This window comes from Lissotriton helveticus, chromosome 5_1, assembly GCF_964261635.1.
Source record: "Lissotriton helveticus chromosome 5_1, aLisHel1.1, whole genome shotgun sequence".
Classification (NCBI taxonomy): Eukaryota; Metazoa; Chordata; class Amphibia; order Caudata; family Salamandridae; genus Lissotriton; species Lissotriton helveticus.
Window position 1 is genome coordinate 1,139,124,915 of NC_136065.1, and position 20,879 is coordinate 1,139,145,793.

The 20,879-nt window shown below is 41.0% G+C and overlaps 1 protein-coding gene across 1 annotated transcript in view; it reads left to right on the forward strand.

Annotated features, from left to right (window-relative positions):
- SHOC2 (SHOC2 leucine rich repeat scaffold protein) overlaps positions 1-20,879 on the forward strand; it is a 347,624-nt gene that overhangs the window by 149,233 nt on the left and 177,512 nt on the right. The window lies entirely within an intron of this gene.

Consider the following 20,879-nt stretch of genomic DNA (forward strand, 5'->3'; position numbering starts at 1 on the left):
TTGACATCTCAGATCATGCTATGGTTTCTTTAGTTTTAAATTTGGAATCCACTTTTACTAAACAATCCAGATGGCGAATGAATACTGGTATAATTCTAAATGAGTATAACAAACCAAAAGTTTTAGCTCCTATACAGGAATATTTTGTACTCAATCCTGAAGGTTCTACTTCTATGATTAACAGATGGGATGCTTTTAAAGCTTATATTAGGGATGTAACAATATCTATTATGGCTCATGAAAATAAAACCTTTCATACAACTACTTCAAACCTACAAAAAGAAATTGCAAAATTTGAACGTCTTTATTACATCTAACAACTCTCAATACAAATTTAAACTACAAAAATTACGCTATGAAATTAATTCTATACTTAGTAAAAGAGCAGGCATTCAAATTTCTAATGCCAGATTTAGATTTAATGCTAATGGATCTGGTAGACTATTAGCCAACTATCTACGCATAAAAAAAGATGGATCTGGTAGACTATTAGCCAACTATCTACGCATAAAAAAAGACAAAACTCGTATCACTTCAATTCATGGTTCACATGGTAATATAGCTATTTCTCATAATGAAATTGTTAATGAATTTTTGAATTTTTATTCTACATTATATAATAAACCTGATTTCAATGATGTTTCTTTATTTGATTCATTTTTACATTCATGTCAGTTACCCAAGATTTCACAAACAATTAAATTGGCCTTGATGCACCTATTACCAAAGATGAAATTTCAACTGCCATTAAATCTCTTAAAAAGAATAAATCGCCTGGCCCTGATGGGATTCCAGCGGAATTTTATAAAGAATTTCAATCTCACCTTTTTCCAATCTTATTCCAACTTTTTACATTCTTTAGTACCACAGGAACAACTTCTGGTTCTTTTACAGAAGCCTTAATTATTGTTCTTCCGAAACCAGATAAAGATCCTACTCTTGTATCCAATTATCGTCATATATCCTTAATTAATCAAGATTGTAAATTATATGCTAAAATACTTGCTACTAGATTAGGCCCAATATTCGATTCTGTAATGCACCCTTTCCAATCTGGATTTATGAAAAATAGACACTCTGCAAATAATACAAGAACGTTAATGCATATTATTGAACAAAGTCCTACTCTAACCTTACCTTCGGGTATTTTAGCCTTAGATGCTGAAAAAGCATTTGATAAGATCCATTGGCAATTTTTATTTCATACGTTATCATTTAATTTTGGAGATACTTTTATACGCATGATTGCTGCTTTATATTTTGCTCCTACTGCTCATTTATTTATTAATGGCCAAATATCCACTCAATTTTCGCTTTTTAGAGGTACAAGACAAGGTTGTCCTCTTTCTCCTCTTTTATTTTTAATTGGCATTGAACCTTTTCTTACCTCTATAAGAAAATGTGATACTTTTAAGGGAATTATTATTAAAGATGTTATTGTTAAAACTCTTGCTTATGCGAATGATGTGCTGTTATTTATTAGTGACCCTATTTCTTCCTTTCACCCGTTAATGGATATTATCCCAAAATCTGCAGTCTCTGGTTACACTTTAAATACCAATAAAACTGAATTTTTTCCGTTAAATGTTTATTGTACTCCGGATATGCTTCCCATGCCTGGAATTGTTTGGCAAAAAAATAAGTTAAAATATCTTGGTATTTTATTTTCTTCATCCATAAAATCTACAATAACGTTAAATAGTGATCTCATCAATTATATTAAAAACAAAACATCTAAATGGTCATCATTACATCTTTCGTGGTAGGGTAGATTGGATTCTATCAAAATTACTATAGCTCCCAAAATCTTTTACACTCTTGCCATGCTCCCTACTCAATTTCCATTAAACTTTTATAAGGATGTTGTTAAATTGTTGTCAAAGTTTTATGGAGCAACAAATCTCCTAGAGTTCGTTATAACATGTTAAAAGTGCCTAAACGCAATGTGGGATTCGGTATCCCTGATTTCTTCCTTTATCGTAAAGCCTTTATTTTAAAACAAAGTTCATGATGGTTTAATCGATCCTTGTTAAATAATCACCCTGTGTGGCTCTGTATTTAGAGAGCTATAGTACATCCATTTCCACTATCTACTTTATTATCTTTCTAATAATACTACTTTTCTCCACAAATCAGTTATTAAATCTACTAAAATGTTATTTAATGATCTTGACTTACTTTTTCTTTCTCCAAAAAATAATACTGAAGAGTTATCACTGTGGTATAGTAACATTATTACATTAAATAGGAAGGTTAATTTCTGGTTTTCATGGATTAAAGCTGGTATTTTTTTTATCTCAAAGATATCTATACTAATAATGCTTTTATTTCTTTTAAATTGTTACAATTAAGATTTGAACTAACTAAATCAGATCTTCCTAAATATCAATTTTTGTGTAATTCAATCTTGGATTCCTTCCCCAATGTTATTCCTTCTAATGTTGCAGCTGACTTATCTATTTATATTCAAACGGTTTCTCTTTCATCTCATGGCGTTTCCATTTTATATAAAGAATTATCAGATATCTTAGGTAGTAATATAGATATGCTTTTAAGTTTTTGAAATGCTGAACTGTCGCTTTCTTTAGCTGCTGACACATGGAAAGATATTTGGCTCAATAGTATATCTGGTTGGCTACATGTTTCAATATACCAAACCAACTCTTATATTCTAATTAATCGTTTATGGACTCCATTGCGCCTTTTTCAAGCTAACTTATACCCTCTGCAGATTGTTGGCATTGTAAATTACTCCCAGGTACATTACAACATATGCTTTTAGATTGCCCTTTAGTTTTTAAAATTTTGGTCTGAAGTTTGGGATATAATAAAGATTTTGAACATTCATATAAATGTTTCATACCCATTAATTATTTGTAAATCTGATATACTTTCACCATAATTACATGAGTTGGAAAGTAAACTATTTAATTTCTTAATTTCTGCAGCATTAAAATCCATCACTTTTTGTTGGAAAGATGTTTCAAAATTATCTGTAAATGCTTGGTGACCTTGTTTTATCTTTACTAGAAAAGGGTCTCAATTATCCATGAATGGGATTAATCATAATTCTATTTTTTATCAATCTTTTTGGTTACCTGTTGATATTTATCTTCTTAATGTTGCGATTCCGAATTTCCTTTGGATTTTGTCACATATAGATTATTTTTTTTATTATATATATTAGATATAGTAGCTCTGTTATTATCTGCAATAACTATTATACATCTTCCCTTTTTACCTTCCCCGTTTACGTTCATTTGAATGTTAAAATTCTTTACATACAATAATTTGTTAGATCAATTTATGAATTGTTGCATAAGTATTTTCGCCAAATTGTAATATTTTTTGTATTGTCTTTGTTGTCTATACTCAAAAAATTCAATAAAATATTTTGAACTTAAAAAAAGACTAGTGCTGTTGCTTTGAGTTGTCTGACTGCCTTACAGGACCAAAGCACATAGGCAGGGGTCCATATGTTGGTAATAAATGAAACATGCACCGATCTTTAAAGCTCAGAGTTTGTAGAAATCTATGGTGATGTTCAAGTTCATATATTTCTTGGTAGGAACTGTTAAGAGCTTCGGTAATTTATAAGCCATGATTATGGGGGGAAACAGCCTTTGTAACGAAGTTTTAAAAACTGACTTGAACAACGAATCCTGAACAACAACGACATCCATAACCACGACATTCTTAACTACGACTTACTCGAACAACGACTTCCCTTAACCACGAAACAAAAGACATTGTGACTGGCCAGTAGATCGCACTGTTGTAATTAAAATGACAAGTCTCTTAATGTGTTGCACGTTGATTGATTATATTTGATGTAATGTATATGATGTATAGGGATTTATAACAGCATATTAATATTTTGATGTATGAATTGTTAAGTCTTATGCTGAAAGCGAAAAAAAAATTATACTACAAGATCCCAAACATTTAAAATTTTGTTTGCTGTCTGACTGAATTTTAAAAGATAAATGCTTTTTTTAAAGTAAAAAAAAACAAAAACTTTGCTTTCAGACCCATTTGTTGTCTAATCCCAGCCAAATTCGCCGGGGGCATTAAATTAATTTGTCCATACCATGCTACTAATTTAAATGTAACAGACTAAGGCTGCTCTTTTCTTTAGTTTTAAGGACGTATGCATGGGAAAGTGTTATCTGCTCGCGTGCAGTTCTATCCTACCTCAGGACGGACAGGGAGCCTGCCGGCCGGCCGCGTGCTCCCGCTCACAGCACCCGGGGCCTGGAAGCATGTCATTTTGCAAAGCGCAGAATGCTTCAATACATTTAAAATTTGTAAATGATAAATATCAATGTGTGCTTACTCGGAAGAAACTGGGCTGACTGATGCATTCCACTTTGCAGCTGCAACACATTGCAAAATATGAACTACGAGAAAAGGTTATGAATACATTTTTATTGGAGCACATCCACTCTTGACAAGGACGTATAAGGAGGGAAAATAAAATCAATAGCGCCATCTATTGGCCAGTCACAAGGTGTTTTTTTTCGTGGTTGTGGAACTCGTGGTTAAAAATGTTGTTGTTTGGCTATACTCGTTGTTTAGCCTTCGTGGTTTAGGAATTCGTGGTTTAGGCAGTAGTTGTTCAATCATACATCCGATTATGGGTTTGCTGTATTTGCCACATAATCCATTGTATGCTGCATAATCTGCAAAAATTAACAAAATGTTTTTATTTCTAGCTCAAACTGATTAAACGTTGCACAAAACATGGCAACGTGTGTTCCTGCACACTGGAAATCATTTGCAAAGAGTGACTGGTCATCTTTTAGTGTCTTATTGCTGTATTTGGGTGTTAAATTGGTACTAATACAGTGAACATTTTTCCCAGACAGTATTGTAAAATGTAAACTTGTCAAAATAATTACGTAATACGAGCAGAAAACTGTCCTTTTCTTTCCACATAATTTAGTCCACCCTGCCTCATAATTTGGTCGTCCTCTGTCGCAGAATTCCAGTGGCCAAGCTTAAAAGGTAGAATGTTAATGAGGCCTGATGGCCATTTTTTTTTATAGATGTGCACTCTTTTTAATGAGGTATATTTAGAATATCTTCAGCAGTTGACTAGAGGCCAATACTGGCACACCCTCACCGCCCCCCCCCAAAGAAAAAATTTGCCTCATTACAAATAGACAAAAAAACATAGGTACCATTAGACAGGCATGCAAGATATGAGACCGTCGTTTGGTATGAAACTGCACTAAGCCTGCATTGGATATTTAGTTTCATAAAGTCACAATGGTAATGTATAAATATCACTTCATACACAAGGATATGCCCTTAGGGCTCCTAATAATGTTGTGAACTTAAGATGACTGCATTGTTACCAGTTTAACAATGGCAGCTAGGTGGAGTGTGCCAGAAATGGTTAAGATCTAAATCAGGAAAAGAGTGTATACTGTTTATTTGGTCTTTACGTAATGGAAACGAGGTTATCATAGGTCGGTCCAAATTATCTTAAGTGAATTGCTATGGAATTAGAGACTCAATATTTAATGTTTGTACAAATAGCAACGTCTATGAGACATCACGATATGTAATGAGTGGTTGTGAGAGAGCATGGAAGTAATACATCTACATCTCTAATAAACAACCATGTTGCACAGTGTAACTTTGTTCTACTGTACCCAATTTAGATTAGAAAAGGCTCTGATCTATAACTGCTCTGTCTGGAGAGACTGAAGCTCTGACTGTGTATTGCCAAAGCTGAAATCTCAAAAATGGAATAGAGCGTCATAGTTAGTGTGTGTGCATTATTGTCAAATATGTCAAAGGCCTTCTTAATGAAGTGAGCCGTTTTCAGGTAGCAGTAGGACCAGAAAGATGTGCATGTTTTCTACTTATCTGTGAGTCAGGCTTACGATCTAAGGGTTCACAGGTTGTACCCAAGAAGTGTCTAGTGCATTCATTAGATTGAATAGGCCAATTTATAAATGTGGTAGCATAACTACACAGCTGAAACTGCTGTGGACAACTAGGGATCTGCACTTGAGAATTTGAAAATACTCTCTCATAACCTGTCTCTGAAGTGAGAGTCAAGTCAAAGTTTCGTTATTTCGATTGTAGAAGCAATCATAAAAGTACAGGTTAAAAATACATCGATTACATTATTAAAAAAGCATAATTATGATACAGAAATTCATCATTTAGTCAAATAGATTAAGGCTCAGAAATAGAAATTTAAAATCTAAAGTAATTTTACAGTGCATTTAAAATATCCATGCTTTACCTGGTGCGCATCACATCTTTTAAATATAGTGTTATTGTTGCTACACATAGGTGATTATCAAGACATTGGATATTAAGCATTGCCAAACGACACTGTCGGTGTCCTAATTCTCTTAATAATGGGAGTAAAACATTTTTCCTTGTTGCATCGTAAAATTTACAAAACAGGAGGACGTGGATAGTACTCTGAGGTGAAATATGATCACAGGGGCAAGGAGGTAGGTCGTGCGTCCAATTATTAATCATAGGAAAACTAACCAGTCTGTGGAAAAACCCAAATCTAAAGCGTGAAAGTAAATTCGATACATAGATTAAATAGGGCTGAATATTAAAACTTGATAAAACCATTTGATGCTGCAGGACATAAGGTTTTAAAACCTCCGTTGCAATTCTATTTGAGTCCAGATGAGCTAGACCCTCCCTCTTCAACTCTTTCCGTGAGATAGCTGAAATACTAGTAGGGTTCAAGAAATAATCTTCTCTCCCAATATCCTTTAAAAAGTTGTAAACATAATTCACCCATGGTATTTTTGTAGCGCCCTCTAATTTTAAAATGTATGTTGGAACAACTCTATTTACATGGATTGCATCTTGTGTCCAGAGCCTGTGCCATAATAGCACAGGCTCTAGTTTAATTAGGTCTGATATATAAGAGAGACCAAGTTCCGAGTGACAATTGTAGTTAGGAGAGCTTTTGGGAAGTGCCAAAATATATTTTAAAAATGAGTTTTCAGCCATCTGGATGGGTGCGGGGCTTGCAAAACCTCAGACCTCACTACCGTAGGTAGCGCCAGCCACACACTTAGCTTTATAAATTTTAATTAGTTCTACAGGTGGTCTGGTCCCTAGTTTATTTGAAAAGATTTTAAGAGCAGCGGTCGAGCGTGACAGCTCAAGTTGTTTTGCGGACACAGCTTGGGTCCACATCTCATTTTGGCCGAAAAGTATCCCAAGAAAGGAGAATTGCTTGGCAAAATAGAGTTTCTGTCCTGCAATAAAAATAGGCCTCTTAGGTTTGCTTTGCCTACCACAATACATAGTGAAAGTTTTTGTTGTATTGACTTTCAGGCCCAGCTCCATCATAAAACGGCAAAAACTGTCAACCAGACGTTGTAGGCCCACTTGAGTACGTGACATAAGTACAGCATCAAAAGATTAGATGATTCGAGCACTGCAAGATGCTGTTGAGTTTTAAAACGGTAACTGTGCTCCAGGAACACCCTCTACTCCAGGGTGAGAAGTATAATAGACAAATGAGAACAAGTTCTTAATCAACTCGTATACCTGGGCACAAGTGTATGCTGATGACCAGCAAAAAGTTTCAAGAATCGGTTTATCACTTCTTCATTTGAAAGTTTTCATTTATTTGTAATCCGTAGTTTATAACGACATCCAAAAATGTTAATTCACATTTAATGTCTGGGTCAAAAAGATTAACCATCTGATATCATTTATTTAGTTGGCAAATCTCTGGCCTCCCATGGCCTCCCAATGCATTTCGGCGCAAGCCAGCGCCTTTATCAAGGGATCTGCAAATTCAAATTGCGGTAATTAATACTACGTCGTGTGCGACCAACAAAACTGCATGCAAACTGTGATTGCTAGCGCATATATAAAGTAAACACCATCAGTGGCAATTGGCTATATGTCGGATGATAACGCTACATGTGACTATCTCTACGCGTGCTAGATACATGTGGAAACGGCTATTGATCCTGTCGCTTATATTAAACAAGGTGCTAGGAATTAAACTGGTGGTGTGATGGTAAAGGGGTAGTGCGAGGTTAACAAGAAGACTAATATCGGAGGAGAGATAGCAAGTACAAGAGTGTCTGCTACAGGTATGTAGAGGGCACGGCGGTCTAGGATACGGGTTGATCCATCCGCTCGGAACTCCGTCAAATCTCAAGCTAACGTGCTAAGGGACGCAACCCTCTAACTGGCTGTAAATTAAACTGCGCTTACCAGGAAAAGCGAGGAGCCGCTCTCAGGGGTCTGCTGCACTCCGGTACAAACATCACGGAGTGGCGGAAGGTGTATAAAGGAAGTGGGTGGGTGGGTGGGGTTTGTATCTACGCATTGCGCTAAGGGTTGTGGTACTTGTATGCTGATCAGTCCGATGTGTGCTACAATAAATCAAAGAACATCATGCGAGGAACATGTAAAGCAGAAAATCAATACATTTACAAATAACAAAGAAATTCCACCCTTTCATTAAGACCAATCGGTTTCAAAGTTTTAAGACGATATATCCAGTGGTTCTCTCTCTTTAAGAGTTGTGTTTTGTTGTTGGTGCCTTCATGCTTATCCACTATTTCCAAAATGCGTGCTTTAAGTTCAGTTATGTCATGTTTCGCTTCCATGAAATGTGTGGCAACGGTGGATTTGAGCGTTTTTGTGCGAATGTTACTTTTATGCTCGTTGAGCCGGATTTTTAATTTACGCTCTGTGTGACCAACGTAATGCAATTTACAAGGACAGCTCAATATGTAGATCACGTTCATCGAGTCACATGTGCCATTTACTTGCAAGTTAATGGTTTCTTTGAACTCTGGTGGTGATAGCTTGTTGCCTTTCATAATATTACCACAGTTATTACAGTTCATGCATGGTAATGTTCCTTTCCATATAGAGTATGGGTTGATCTTGGGTCTCGATTTCAAAAGTTGTCCCATGTTTTTTGAACGTGTATGTGCAAACAATGGTTCATGCTCAAATGCTCCCTTGAAATCTGGTTCTATCCGTAGTATCGACCAGTGTTTTCTTATGATGTTTTTAAAAGCTTGGCTGGCTGTAGAAAATGTACTCACACATGTTATACGTTGCTCACTGGAGGCTGGTTTATTGGTAAGTACAGCATCGTCAGCGTACAGTAGTGCTGGTATTGGGCGGCCGCCTACATAAGGGGGATCCGAGCTATCATTGCACAGAACTTCTTCCAATCCATTTATATACAAGTTAAAAAGGAAGGGGGCCAGGACACAGCCCTGCCTGACCCCACTCCTGATTGGAATTTTATCGGTGCGTTCTCCCTTTAGGCCAAAGCGAACGCGGGCTGAAGCGTCGCTATAAAAACGCTTAAGATAATAAATTAATATTGGATTCAACCCCAAGTTGTTCTAGTAGTAACCACAGCTTAGAATGGATCACACAATCAAAGGCGGCAGAGAGATCAACGAGGGCCAAAAACAGGTTACCCTGTTTTGCCCTCGTATACTTCCCGACCAACATTAAAAGGTTCAAACCTTGCTCCACTGTCCCCAGGCCGGAACGGAAGCCATACTGAAAATCAGACAGGACAGAGTTTTCCTCTGCCCATTCCAAGAGCCGGTCCAAGATTATTCTCCCTGCTATTTTTGTAGAGGAATCCAGAAGGGAAATAGGCCTGTAACCAGCCAGGTCATGTCTATTCCCCTTCTTGTAAATCGGGACTATTACGGATTCCACCCAGGTGGGCAGGAAATCAGCAACACAGCTGGCATTGAGCACCTGGACCAGAAGGGGTACCCACAGAGAAGAAATGGTCTTAAATATATCTATGGGGACCTCGTCTGGGCCAGGCGCTTTACCGCTCTTGCTTTTACTCAAAGCTTTTTCAACCTCCTCGAGAGCAAAATGCAAACTTCTACTGTGAGGATAAACCTCACTTCTACTGTGTCTCTGAAGTGAGAGTAATTTTGTTGAAGAGCTCTAAGCATATTGAAATCTGACCTGGATATTAGACATAGACTTGTGGGTATAGGCAGGGAAAATATATTGTACCTGCAGTATTCTTTGCCTCAAGTGAAGGTACAGGAAGATACAAAAGTCAATTTTGTCCACCACATTATTCAGTAATAATTGGGAATAATGTTTTAGACCTGGTCTTTCAAGGACCGTATTTGTCGAAACCTGGAACACATGAAGATACATAATATGGTGTGTGTGTGTGTGTGTATGTATGTATATATGTATGTATGTATATATATGTATATATATATATATAATGTGTGTGTGTATGTATGTGTATATATATATGTGTGTGTATATCCTGTCTACTCTTTTGAAAATTCAGGACATTTTTTTTCCAAACTACTGCGAGAATATGATTATGATGTAGGACAATTGTTCCCATTGCACATCCTTGTAAGTAACTCTATCAAAATTGAGCTCTTAGTAGTTACTTATTGTTGTGAGATTGAGCTACTGGTTGAGGAGGGGTGTGAAACCGTACTCAAGCAGCAACCACAATCACTGTCAGACTAAAACACAAGCAAAGCCCAAATTAACCTAGGCTTAACTATCTGACAACTTGGCACAAAATAGTCAGGTTTAATTTAGAGCCAATGTGTAAAGTATATATGCAGCGTTTCAAACGGTAATAAAGTGAAAACCCAACACAAGAAAAATCGCACCCCAATTTGGAAAAAATAGTCAAATTTAATAAATTATTCGAAACCACAATGACAAAAGTCCAATTACTAGAAAAGGAGATATGCAATTTTAAAGAGTTAAGTAGAAATAGTGTCTAGAAGCATAAAATGCCAACTGTAGTTAACTGGTCGCACCAGGACAAAGTCACAAGTTCAGGCTGACAGCAAGTTTTGGCGTCTGGGAAGCGTCGCGCTGCAGAGGTTCCAATGCGGCTGCAAAGAGCTGCTTCGTGCTGTTTGTTCTGCTTTACAGGACCACAGCTGGTCTGGCTGGGCACCTTCAGGTCCACCTCCAAGGGTGGTGGACTCACAGCTGGCTGAGTCCAGGTGCTGGTTTCAAGGATATTGAAGACTGTTCTGTCCCTGAAGCTGTGATCAGGAGGCCAGCCAGCTGGCGTTTGGAGTCACTCTGGTCACTCTGGTCATCCTGGGTTCATCCTGGTACTTGTGGAGTAGTGTGGCTCACTGGTTAGAGGCGGCAGACCCGGGAGCAGAAGTCGCCCCGGGACCAGGGTTCAATTCCCGACTCGGCAGGGTCGTGGACTTAGGTCAGCGGACTCGATAATTCTCGCTTCGGTGCTTACTCTAATCAGGGGTTCCACTCGGCAACTCTGGTCATTAGCTTGCCTAATCTCCACAACGGCCCCATCAATTCCGGGGATGCCTGGCTCCACCTTGGGGACTCCCACCAGGGACCATCCCACAGGGAAAGCCAGGACGGGTTCCCCAGAGTTATACAGCGCCAGGAAACCTACAGATGGGTAGCAGTGCGCTTTACAAGCTCAAATACATTTACATTTACATTCAAGATGCAGGTCCGGTCCTTCGCTTGGGCAGCATGGCAACAGAGTAGCAGTCCTTCTTGCAGAGCAGCATAGCAGTCCTTCTGAGTCGTCCACAGGTCCAGAAGTGTACTGAACAGTTTGGGTCCAATATTTATACCTGGTGCCCACTTTGAAGTAAGATACGGTTCTGGAGGTTTCCACCCCTGAGGTGTTTGGACTTGCCTGCTTCACTAACCCCCAGATTGTCTTGGGTCTTTCACAGCCTGTACTTTCTCTGTGAGTGAGTGTAAATACATCAAGAGACTGTTAGCTGACCAGTCTTCTTTGCTTATAGTTTCTCAGTGGGAATGTTAAGAGAACACAACATGGAGACCATAAAGTCTTCATGTGTGGTACCTTTTAAAAGCGATGTTAAATAAATGGCACCATGATGAATATGAATATGCTTGATAACAGTGTGGAAATATTTCGGGACCATTAATGGGAAGCTGGGTGTAAATACTACAAATGAAAGGAGTTTGAGTGATCAGACATTGGTAGGATTTCATTGTGATCCGCCTGGGAGGACTCCTCGTGGCAGACCGCACTGGGAACAGCATCAACACCCACCGACAATGCACGCAACCTAGGGGTCATCCTCGACTCCACCCTCCATGACTAAACACGTCAACGCCGTCTCCTCCCCCTGCTTCAAACCCTCCGCATGCTCTGCAGGATCTACAAGTGGATCCCCACTGAAACGAGAAGAACGATCACCCAGGCCCTCGGCCAAACTCCTGAGACTGCTCCAACGCATCCAGAATGCCTGCGCACGCCTAATCCTTGACATCCCTTGCCGCAGCCACATCACACCCCACCTGAGAGACCTGCACTGGCTCCTGGTCAACAAGAGGATAACCTTCTAGCTCCTCACCCACGCACGGCACTCCATAACACCCGACCAACGTACCTCAATAGAAGACTATGCTTCTACACCTCCACCCGCCAGCTCCGCTCCGAGGACCTCGCCCTCGCCACAGTCCTCCGCTTCCGAAGAGTGACCTCCGGCGGCAGATCGTTCTCCCACCTCGTCACCAAGATCTGGAACACCCTCCCCACCCACCCACCTACGGCAGGCCCAAGACCTGCTGACCTTCAGAAAACTCCTCAAGACCTGGCTTTTTGAGCAGTAGCAGCATTCCCCACCCCAACGCCTTGACACCCTCACGGGTGAGTTGTGCGCTTTACAAATGATATGATTGATTGATTATGGATGTCTTTTCCTTATTGTAAATATACCAGTCCATAGGGTTTGCTCCAGTTAGTGTCCTTTCATGAAACTGATCTATACAGGATCCATATTCACCGTAATTGCGCAGTTGCAATGTGGAAAGGTGTGCTGTATTATTTTGATATGCACCAATTGATTGACGTTTTTTGAAGGAAAAGCAGATTGCCGCATTAGTTTCGGGTGCAACAGGCCAGCAAACGTTGCATTCCCATCTATTTCACCTATACTTCGAAGTTTTAATTATTGATTTTTCTGTGTTTTCGTTCATTATTCTTGATTATTCATATTTACATGACTCATTTTTTGGACCGAAGGACAGATTCAAAATCATCTCTTGTATCTTTAGGATATCTGAATTTCATTTAATAGATCTCCCTTTGTCTCTAGTTTACTAATCAGTCTGCTTTTCCAGTGAAGTCAATACGGGGATGGATTCAATTTTTGTTCTTTTTATAAAATTGTCCACGAGTTGCACCCGACGTGCCTAATAATGCACATTGTCAAGTCACTAGTGTTTGGTTTTGAGTTTGAAGTTTATCTAGAGGATAATAAATAGGCCAACATGCATTTAGTGTTTTGAGCCAAGCCGTTAGTATAAATAGGCTTCAATCTGGAATATGTAAAGTAACAGTGGAACCCCCCCACCAGTCCCTTGCAGCTGTAACCACGACTTCATGAAGCACTCTATCCGATGCACACCCACTGATGAGAGAACGCGTCACCAGCCCCATGAATTTTCTTTACTGGGTGAAAGGGGAGTACATGACACTGGCAGTGCAATTGCCTTTCTTAGCTTTAGACTCACTATGCAGTATTTTTCCTTTCCTTTTATATTATGTGATATATCAAAGTTGGAAAAACAACCACCAGTGCCACTACCCTACCAACTCACCCTCATGGAAAAGGCTCCCAAAAGATCAACAGCGGGAATTCCATTGCACACTCTTATACGATCAACAACTTTAAATGTACTACTTAAGAAAATAAGGATGGAACCATGACCTCCAGTCAGATAACCATTCCCAAGTGGCAGAGACAGAATTATTGGACATGTCCTGTGCGAGATAAGGGTTCCTGTGAGGTAACTACAGAAAGTGATTATGGCACTCGGAGCCACGTGTGCCTTATTGCCCGGGGTTGTTTTTGCTACTGCTAACAATATCCATGCAACAGGTAGAAGCTACTAAACACTGAACAACATCTATAGTTGCGCTATTGCACTGCCTTGGTAGTGCATCATACTGCCATTTGGGGAAACGCATCTGTAATGTGCATGCATTTTCAGTCATATGGGTTGCTGTTTTTGCGAAGTTGCGTAACAGTTAACATGTACTTATAAATCTTGGTGTTTAGGTATATAAAGTATGTTAAGGAATACAGTTTTAAAGATAATAATATTTCATTCTTTCTGGCAACAAATGAAAAGCCAACATAACCTGCCCAACATGGTCCATTTGTCGTCTGTTCTCTTAATCTGGTAATATTGAGCGTTCACACTGCCTTTTTGTCCCCTTCTTTTCTTTGCAAGTGGCCTCCACTATACGACAAACATTTTTAATATCTCTTTTTAGGTCGAGCGTAGAGCTGCGCATGCGTAGCATGCGCTGTCTAGCTCAGGACCTATAGTTGTTAGTTTCGGGGGAATCTGAGACAGCATTCGGCCACGCGCCTCTGCTGTCTCAGATTTGTCCGCGAGACACACAGACACCCCCCCCCCCCCCCTTCCTCACCGGGCTCTTTTGTTGTTCGAATCCCTCCTTCTGCCCGGCTCCCAATGGATGGATGGGCGGGGGGGCGATGCGGCCAGGGGCTCCAGTGCCGTCCATCGCCTCTTGTACGCCATCAGCAAGCGGAGAAGCGGGCGCGGCCAAGAACACTCTGCGCCTGCGCGGAAGTGCGTGCGGCCGCCTGATGTCACTTAGAGGCAGAACCTTACGGTAGGCAGTATCTTGTTTTTTGTTATACAATCGTGGCATAATGGCGTGCGCAGCCGGGACAATGGTGTCTTATTAAGCACAACCAGACCCTCCGTTTGCAGTCCTTCGGTGTCCGCAGTTGCTCTGTCATCACTGAACTGCATAGTTCTAATTAGTAATGTATCAACTCCAGTGTTAAATTTTAACTGTTGTAGCGGAATGAACGGCTGAGACACCCATGGCGACATTCCTGCCCGTGGTCTGCAAGTTGCATGCATGTCATAACAGCAAGTGCTCAACCCACTGTACTGTTCCACTAGCTGTCTATGCAAGCACATCCCAAGCATGCCCTGGTCTAGGACTCGCAGGGACTGAACTCTGTAGATAAGGCTTTCCCTTCCGTCAACAAATACCCACATTGTCAAATCACTCTTTTTTTGGCGCTGCTCGATAAAAGAGAAACTGATTGGTTTGAGGAGCGGTGAATATTTACTGTACTTCTCTGCACTCGGACCGCCGTTTGCTTTTCCTTTTCGCTTGGTGGTGGTGGCCTTTCAAAGCTTTACTCGTGAAAGGGCCAGTGTCGTTTAATGAAAAACTATAAGCTGGTCTGCTGGAATAATGCGCAGGGATGGCTCAAATTATGCAGCAGAGTTGACTAATGTGGTGGGAAAAAGTAAATCACGTGCTGTAATTACCACCTGATTCGTTGATGTTAAAGGTAAGTTACAGCTTATCTTCTGTAATCACCCTTTTCTCGCAGCTCCTCTGATGTATAGACTTCTTCACAGGTTACAGCAGCAGTTACCATCAAATTAAGACGCAAACCTTCAGCACAGCACATTAAACAGAGCATGCCACACACATCTCGCTTCAGACACGCTTACCATCATCACATTTGCAAATCAATGCTATTTTTAAACTTGTAAAGACCCGCAATATAGGTATTATGTAAGGAATGGTCGACTGCATGCATTTGTGTTTGCTGCAGACATTGTTCATTGTAATATCGGAGAAATGAACCTTAAAATCCGGCTCAACTGGTAATAAAACAGACCCACAAACTGCTAAACTAGCCCCCGACTGATCTGTCTGACCAGTCCATCGGGCACTGCCTGATTGCACACACTCTCTCATACACACACACACACACACTCTCTCTCTCTCACACACACACACTCTCTCACATGCACTCTCTCTCTCCTCTCTCTCCTCTCTCTCCTCTCTCTCACACTCTCTCACTCTCTCACACTCTCTCACTCTCTCACTCTCTCTCACTCTCACACTCTCTCACTCTCTCACTCTCTCACTCTCTCACTCTCTCACTCTCTCACTCTCTCACTCTCTCACTCTCTCACTCTCTCACTCTCTCACTCTCTCACTCTCTCACTCTCTCACTCTCTCACTCTCACACTCTCACACACTCTCTCTCACACTCTCTCACACTCTCACTCTCTCTCTCACACTCTCTCTCACACTCTCTCTCACACTCTCTCACACTCTCTCTCTCTCTCTCTCACACTCTCTCTCTCTCTCTCACACTCTCTCTCTCACACTCTCTCTCTCTCACACTCTCTCTCTCTCACACTCTCTCTCTCTCACACTCTCTCTCTCACACTCTGTCTCACACTCTCTCTCTCTCACACTCTCTCTCTCTCACACTCTCTCTCTCACACTCTCTCTCTCTCTCACACACTCTCTCTCTCTCTCACACTCTCTCTCACACACGCACTCTCTCTCTCACACACGCACTCTCTCTCTCACACACGCACTCTCTCTCACACACACGCACTCTTTCTCACACACACGCACTCTTTCTCACACACACGCACTCTCCCTCACACACACACTCTCCCTCTCACACACAGTACAGCCTTCTACCGCTACCACTCTACCACTCTCTCCATCAACACGCCACCACTCTATGCGCCACCACTCTATGCGCCAAACCCTATCCACCACTCTAGCGCCCACACTCTCACACTCTAGCACCACCTCTCTATCCGCCCACCACTTTAACCTCCAACTCCACCCTCAAAATCCACCATCCAAGCACTACTACACACTCCAAGTACACCCTCCGACTACAATCTCTAACTCCACCATCCAACTACACCCTCCAACTCAACACTCCAAATCCACACTCCAACTCCTTCCTCCAACTACAAATCCACCCTCCAACTCCACCCTCCAACTCCACCCTCCAACTCCACCCTCCAACTCCACCCTCCAACTCCACCCAGCGCCACAGCAGGCCACAGCACCACTCAGCGCCACTGAAGGCCACAGCACCACTCAGCACCACTGAAGGCCACAGCACCACTCAGCACCACTGAAGGCCACAGCACCACTCTGTGCAACCATTCAACAACAACTGGTTCTAATATGTTCTCTCAATGTTTCACGATTTATTACAAATGTCACAAAAAAGATGTTAATATTTCACCTCTGTTGTTGGATTTTCATCACAATAAAATACACTGAACATAATCTTCCCAAAAGTTATTTACAAAAGTTTAAGCTATTGCCATTATAAGTTACAATAACTTTTATTTAAGTATTAATTATTAAAATAAATAAAAGCCATTGTTATTTGTAATATTAATACATCCAAGTCATGTAAATACAACACATATTGCATTTGAAATGCTATAGGTGTCACGTTTATGAAAGTTAAAACTATTGGTATTGTAAATGACAAAGCTATTAATTTCGCTATTTTCAAAACCAACACATAAATAAAAAAATTGTCATTTACAATACCAATACCTCAAACTTTCCTAATGCGAGACCTATTGCATTGCAAATGCTTGTTTAAGTCATATTTTTGGTTTTATCCATACACATCAAAGCAACCTTTGATTTTTACCATGTAGTAATGAGCCAGTGCGTTTTCGTTGTAGACCGGAGAATGTGTAATAAACACAGTGCATACAATTCTAGGTCTTTACTGTAGGAAGTATTTCTGGTTAAAGAAAAAATCATGCAGAGAGTTTGGCCTCGTAAAGTTACCACAAAAAGATCAAGTGCGACTGCTCGTTCAGGAGGTTGAAACTCTCAAGGAGGCCGGAGTTCCAAAGCCTGCTCCAGACCATCGAGGTATTCCAAATGCAAGTCAGACTTGATTATGTGGGCTAGCGTTTACTGCTGACTATTTACCCGCCCGAGTCCTTCCTCCTTTAAAGGGTTTCAAAATCCTGTCCGTGTTACTGTCCTGTGGACTGCGTGAGGGCTTTGCGAAAAAAAAATTTGTAGGGTTTTGAAGACTTATTTCAACAGTGGTGGTTTTCTTCTTGTGCAGAGAGGCTGAGGTGCAGTTGCAGTTCATCATCTACTACTTTGTACTGAAGATTTACATTTCATTATGTCTGGTATGTTGCAACTGTCTCCCACGATCGCATTCACATAAATTCCAAGTCTGCAGAGATGGTTTGGGATCGGTCAGGCATACATTCTTATAGTATGGCAGCAAGCAAGACGTTAGCTAGATGATGTATTTAAACAGCTTACTGTGATTTCTGTTGTTCGGCATTAAAAGGTTTTAGAGAGAGGTGGGCTATCTCTCTGTACTCCTTAAAGCCCTTTCACTGAGGACCACCAAAGGTCTAGTGATAGTTTTGCATTCAAGAATGATCTAAAAGTGAACATTCTGAAGCACATTAGGCTGTACATCCAACCTACAGTACCACATGATTGAGAATTACCTTTGGAAATTAAGAATGCAATTTATCAGCAAATGTACGTATAGGCTGGTTGATCATGTTTAACAAATGATTGTTGTCCGAACCCCTTTCAGAGAGCCATGGGGCAAGCAGGGATTACAGGGCCCAGCTGAATGGTTTGCAGCCTTTTATACCTACTGTCCTGGGGCCGACCTACTATAGGTCCTGAGAAAATGTGCCACTTACTACCCCTTGTAGCACAGGTCAAGCAGTCCACTGTCTTCGAGAGGGAGTTAGGTGTAAGGCATACACAGGTGCAAGTCTCAAAAGTACAAATAGTAACTTCAATAAGCTGATTATTCAAAAACACAAAGAATAAAAACATACTAAATAATCCTCTGTCTTTTAAAATCTGCACATTAGCATCATCTTTGGTGGATTCCCTGAGTCCCTCTTTCCCTTCAGTTCTCTTGGTTGATTATTCCCCAATTGATGATGGGGATGACTTTCAGGTGTGACCTACGCTAGTTCTCCTGCAACATAGTATATGTTTGGCCTTAAGAGTCCATGTTAGCAGCTCTAGGTGGTAAGTTCTTAGATGGGCCTAGAACAGTGTTTCCTGACTTGATGGGTGCAGGCAAGCAGAGGAGGACCCTGGTGCTCCATCACAGGGTTTGTTCTCCCAAAGCGGAGGGCCCGCAACCTTATGCGGTCTTTCCCTAATGACGCATCATGCCTCCTCAGTGTTAGGACTGCTGTGTCTGTGTTGGAAATCCTCTATCAGCTCCTGTGGCAATTTTTAAGCTCTTCACAGCATTCTTGGCATGGCGATCCCTGACTTCACGGTCTCCCCTTCCTGGCACACGTGGTTCGCCCATCTCCGCTAGCTTCCGCAGTAGCGTGCACACAGCCCTCACGCTTGAAAATGTCCGACAAACACTTTGCTCATCGGGAGCCTCTCAGCAGGATCCCTGTTGAGCCTCATTGGTGGGAGCAGGCAATCTCCTAATCCTCACTGGGTCCGCAGGTCTTGCTGGGGAGGCAGAAAGTTGGTATTTCAGGCTTCAGGCAAGTGGCCATAACTACCTAGCAGGAATACCATCAGCCCTTGGTCCCTAGTCCTGGTCCATCAACTAGAAATCTTCGAGATTTCCCTCCAGTTGAACCTGGCTGTAAAACACTGTGTGGTTCTTTGATATTCCAGTTCGGAGTGTCAACTTCTTTGAGATCCCCCCCATCCAACTCCTGCCCTGTTCTTTGTTGAAGCGAAAGTCTGCTGCCTACAGGAGTGGCTTCAATTTTGCTTCACCCACAACCCAGACCATAGGAGTAACCGGGGATCGCACCTGGTTGTCAGCATTCACTCCAATATGCCTCATAAAGGTTCAAAGGCCTAAGCCTTCCTCTCTTTCATGGTTTCTTGGTGCTTAAGTGCCAACTATATTAGACCCACCATCTCCCTGACCCCCAGGCACCACTGACCAGTAACTCTTTCCTGAATCGCATACCTTTAATGTGCTCTCAGAATGCTCTACTCCCCTTCATCCAGTGTGTGTGTTCCCACACCAGCTCTCAAGAATATCCACAATCCACATCTATATGGGGGTTGCAATTCTCACCTCCATTGGCCTTCCTAGACATCCAAAAGGAAGCCTGCAGGACTCCATCTTATGTACCCTGCAGAGAGAGACGTACATCCCAACACGCACTCGCTGTCCTGCACTACATACAGTCATCATGTCACATATATGACACATTAGTGGATCTTTACATGAGTGGTCCCAAAGGCACCACTCCTGTAATACAGATGAAACGATCTGTTCACTCTACTGATCACCACTAAACATAAAAACCACCCTCGCGTTCGTATCACTTTACTCCTGGTAAGGGCAGTCGCTCTCTACCATTACAAGGGTAGCACTTGTTGTACCCCTCCCTGTCTAACAAGACTGCATAACCATGAGACCGGCGTAGGGTATAGCACACACACATGATCCATGTTCGCCCATGACTAAAAATCAGTACCAGGGATCCAGCTATCTATGCACTAACGCCACGGGTGCAAGTCTGTCACCATGTAGGGGACTTTAGCATCCCAACAGTTGTGATGCATGTTTTTTGGTGAGACAGTGAGGCAATGATGTATATATCAAAATTATTGGACCATTTGTTTTCTGCACGCATTTTATATTTCTGTTTTGGTTTCAGTTTCAAGTAAGGTCTTAACAGACTCGATTACTATAGAGAGAACAAGAAAAAAAAAACCTTAGGTGAGTAACTGAGAATCATCGTTCGCAACAACGCAGGAACGCAGGAAGTTTGTCAAAATCAGTTTAGTGGAGGGGTGTGCAAAGTTTTATTACTCAATTGGAATTTTTCAAAGTTCCTGATTATTGGCTTTGATGTAGTGTACAGGGATGACCATTTCCCTTTAGTCTATGCCCTATCGTAGTTTTACCTTGTGTAGATTTTCCTCATGGGAATAGAGTATCATGTTAAAAGCATCAGAAACTTCCTGATTGCTTTTTTTTTTAAGCACAAAAGTTGTAGAGGTCTTATGAAACACATTTTGG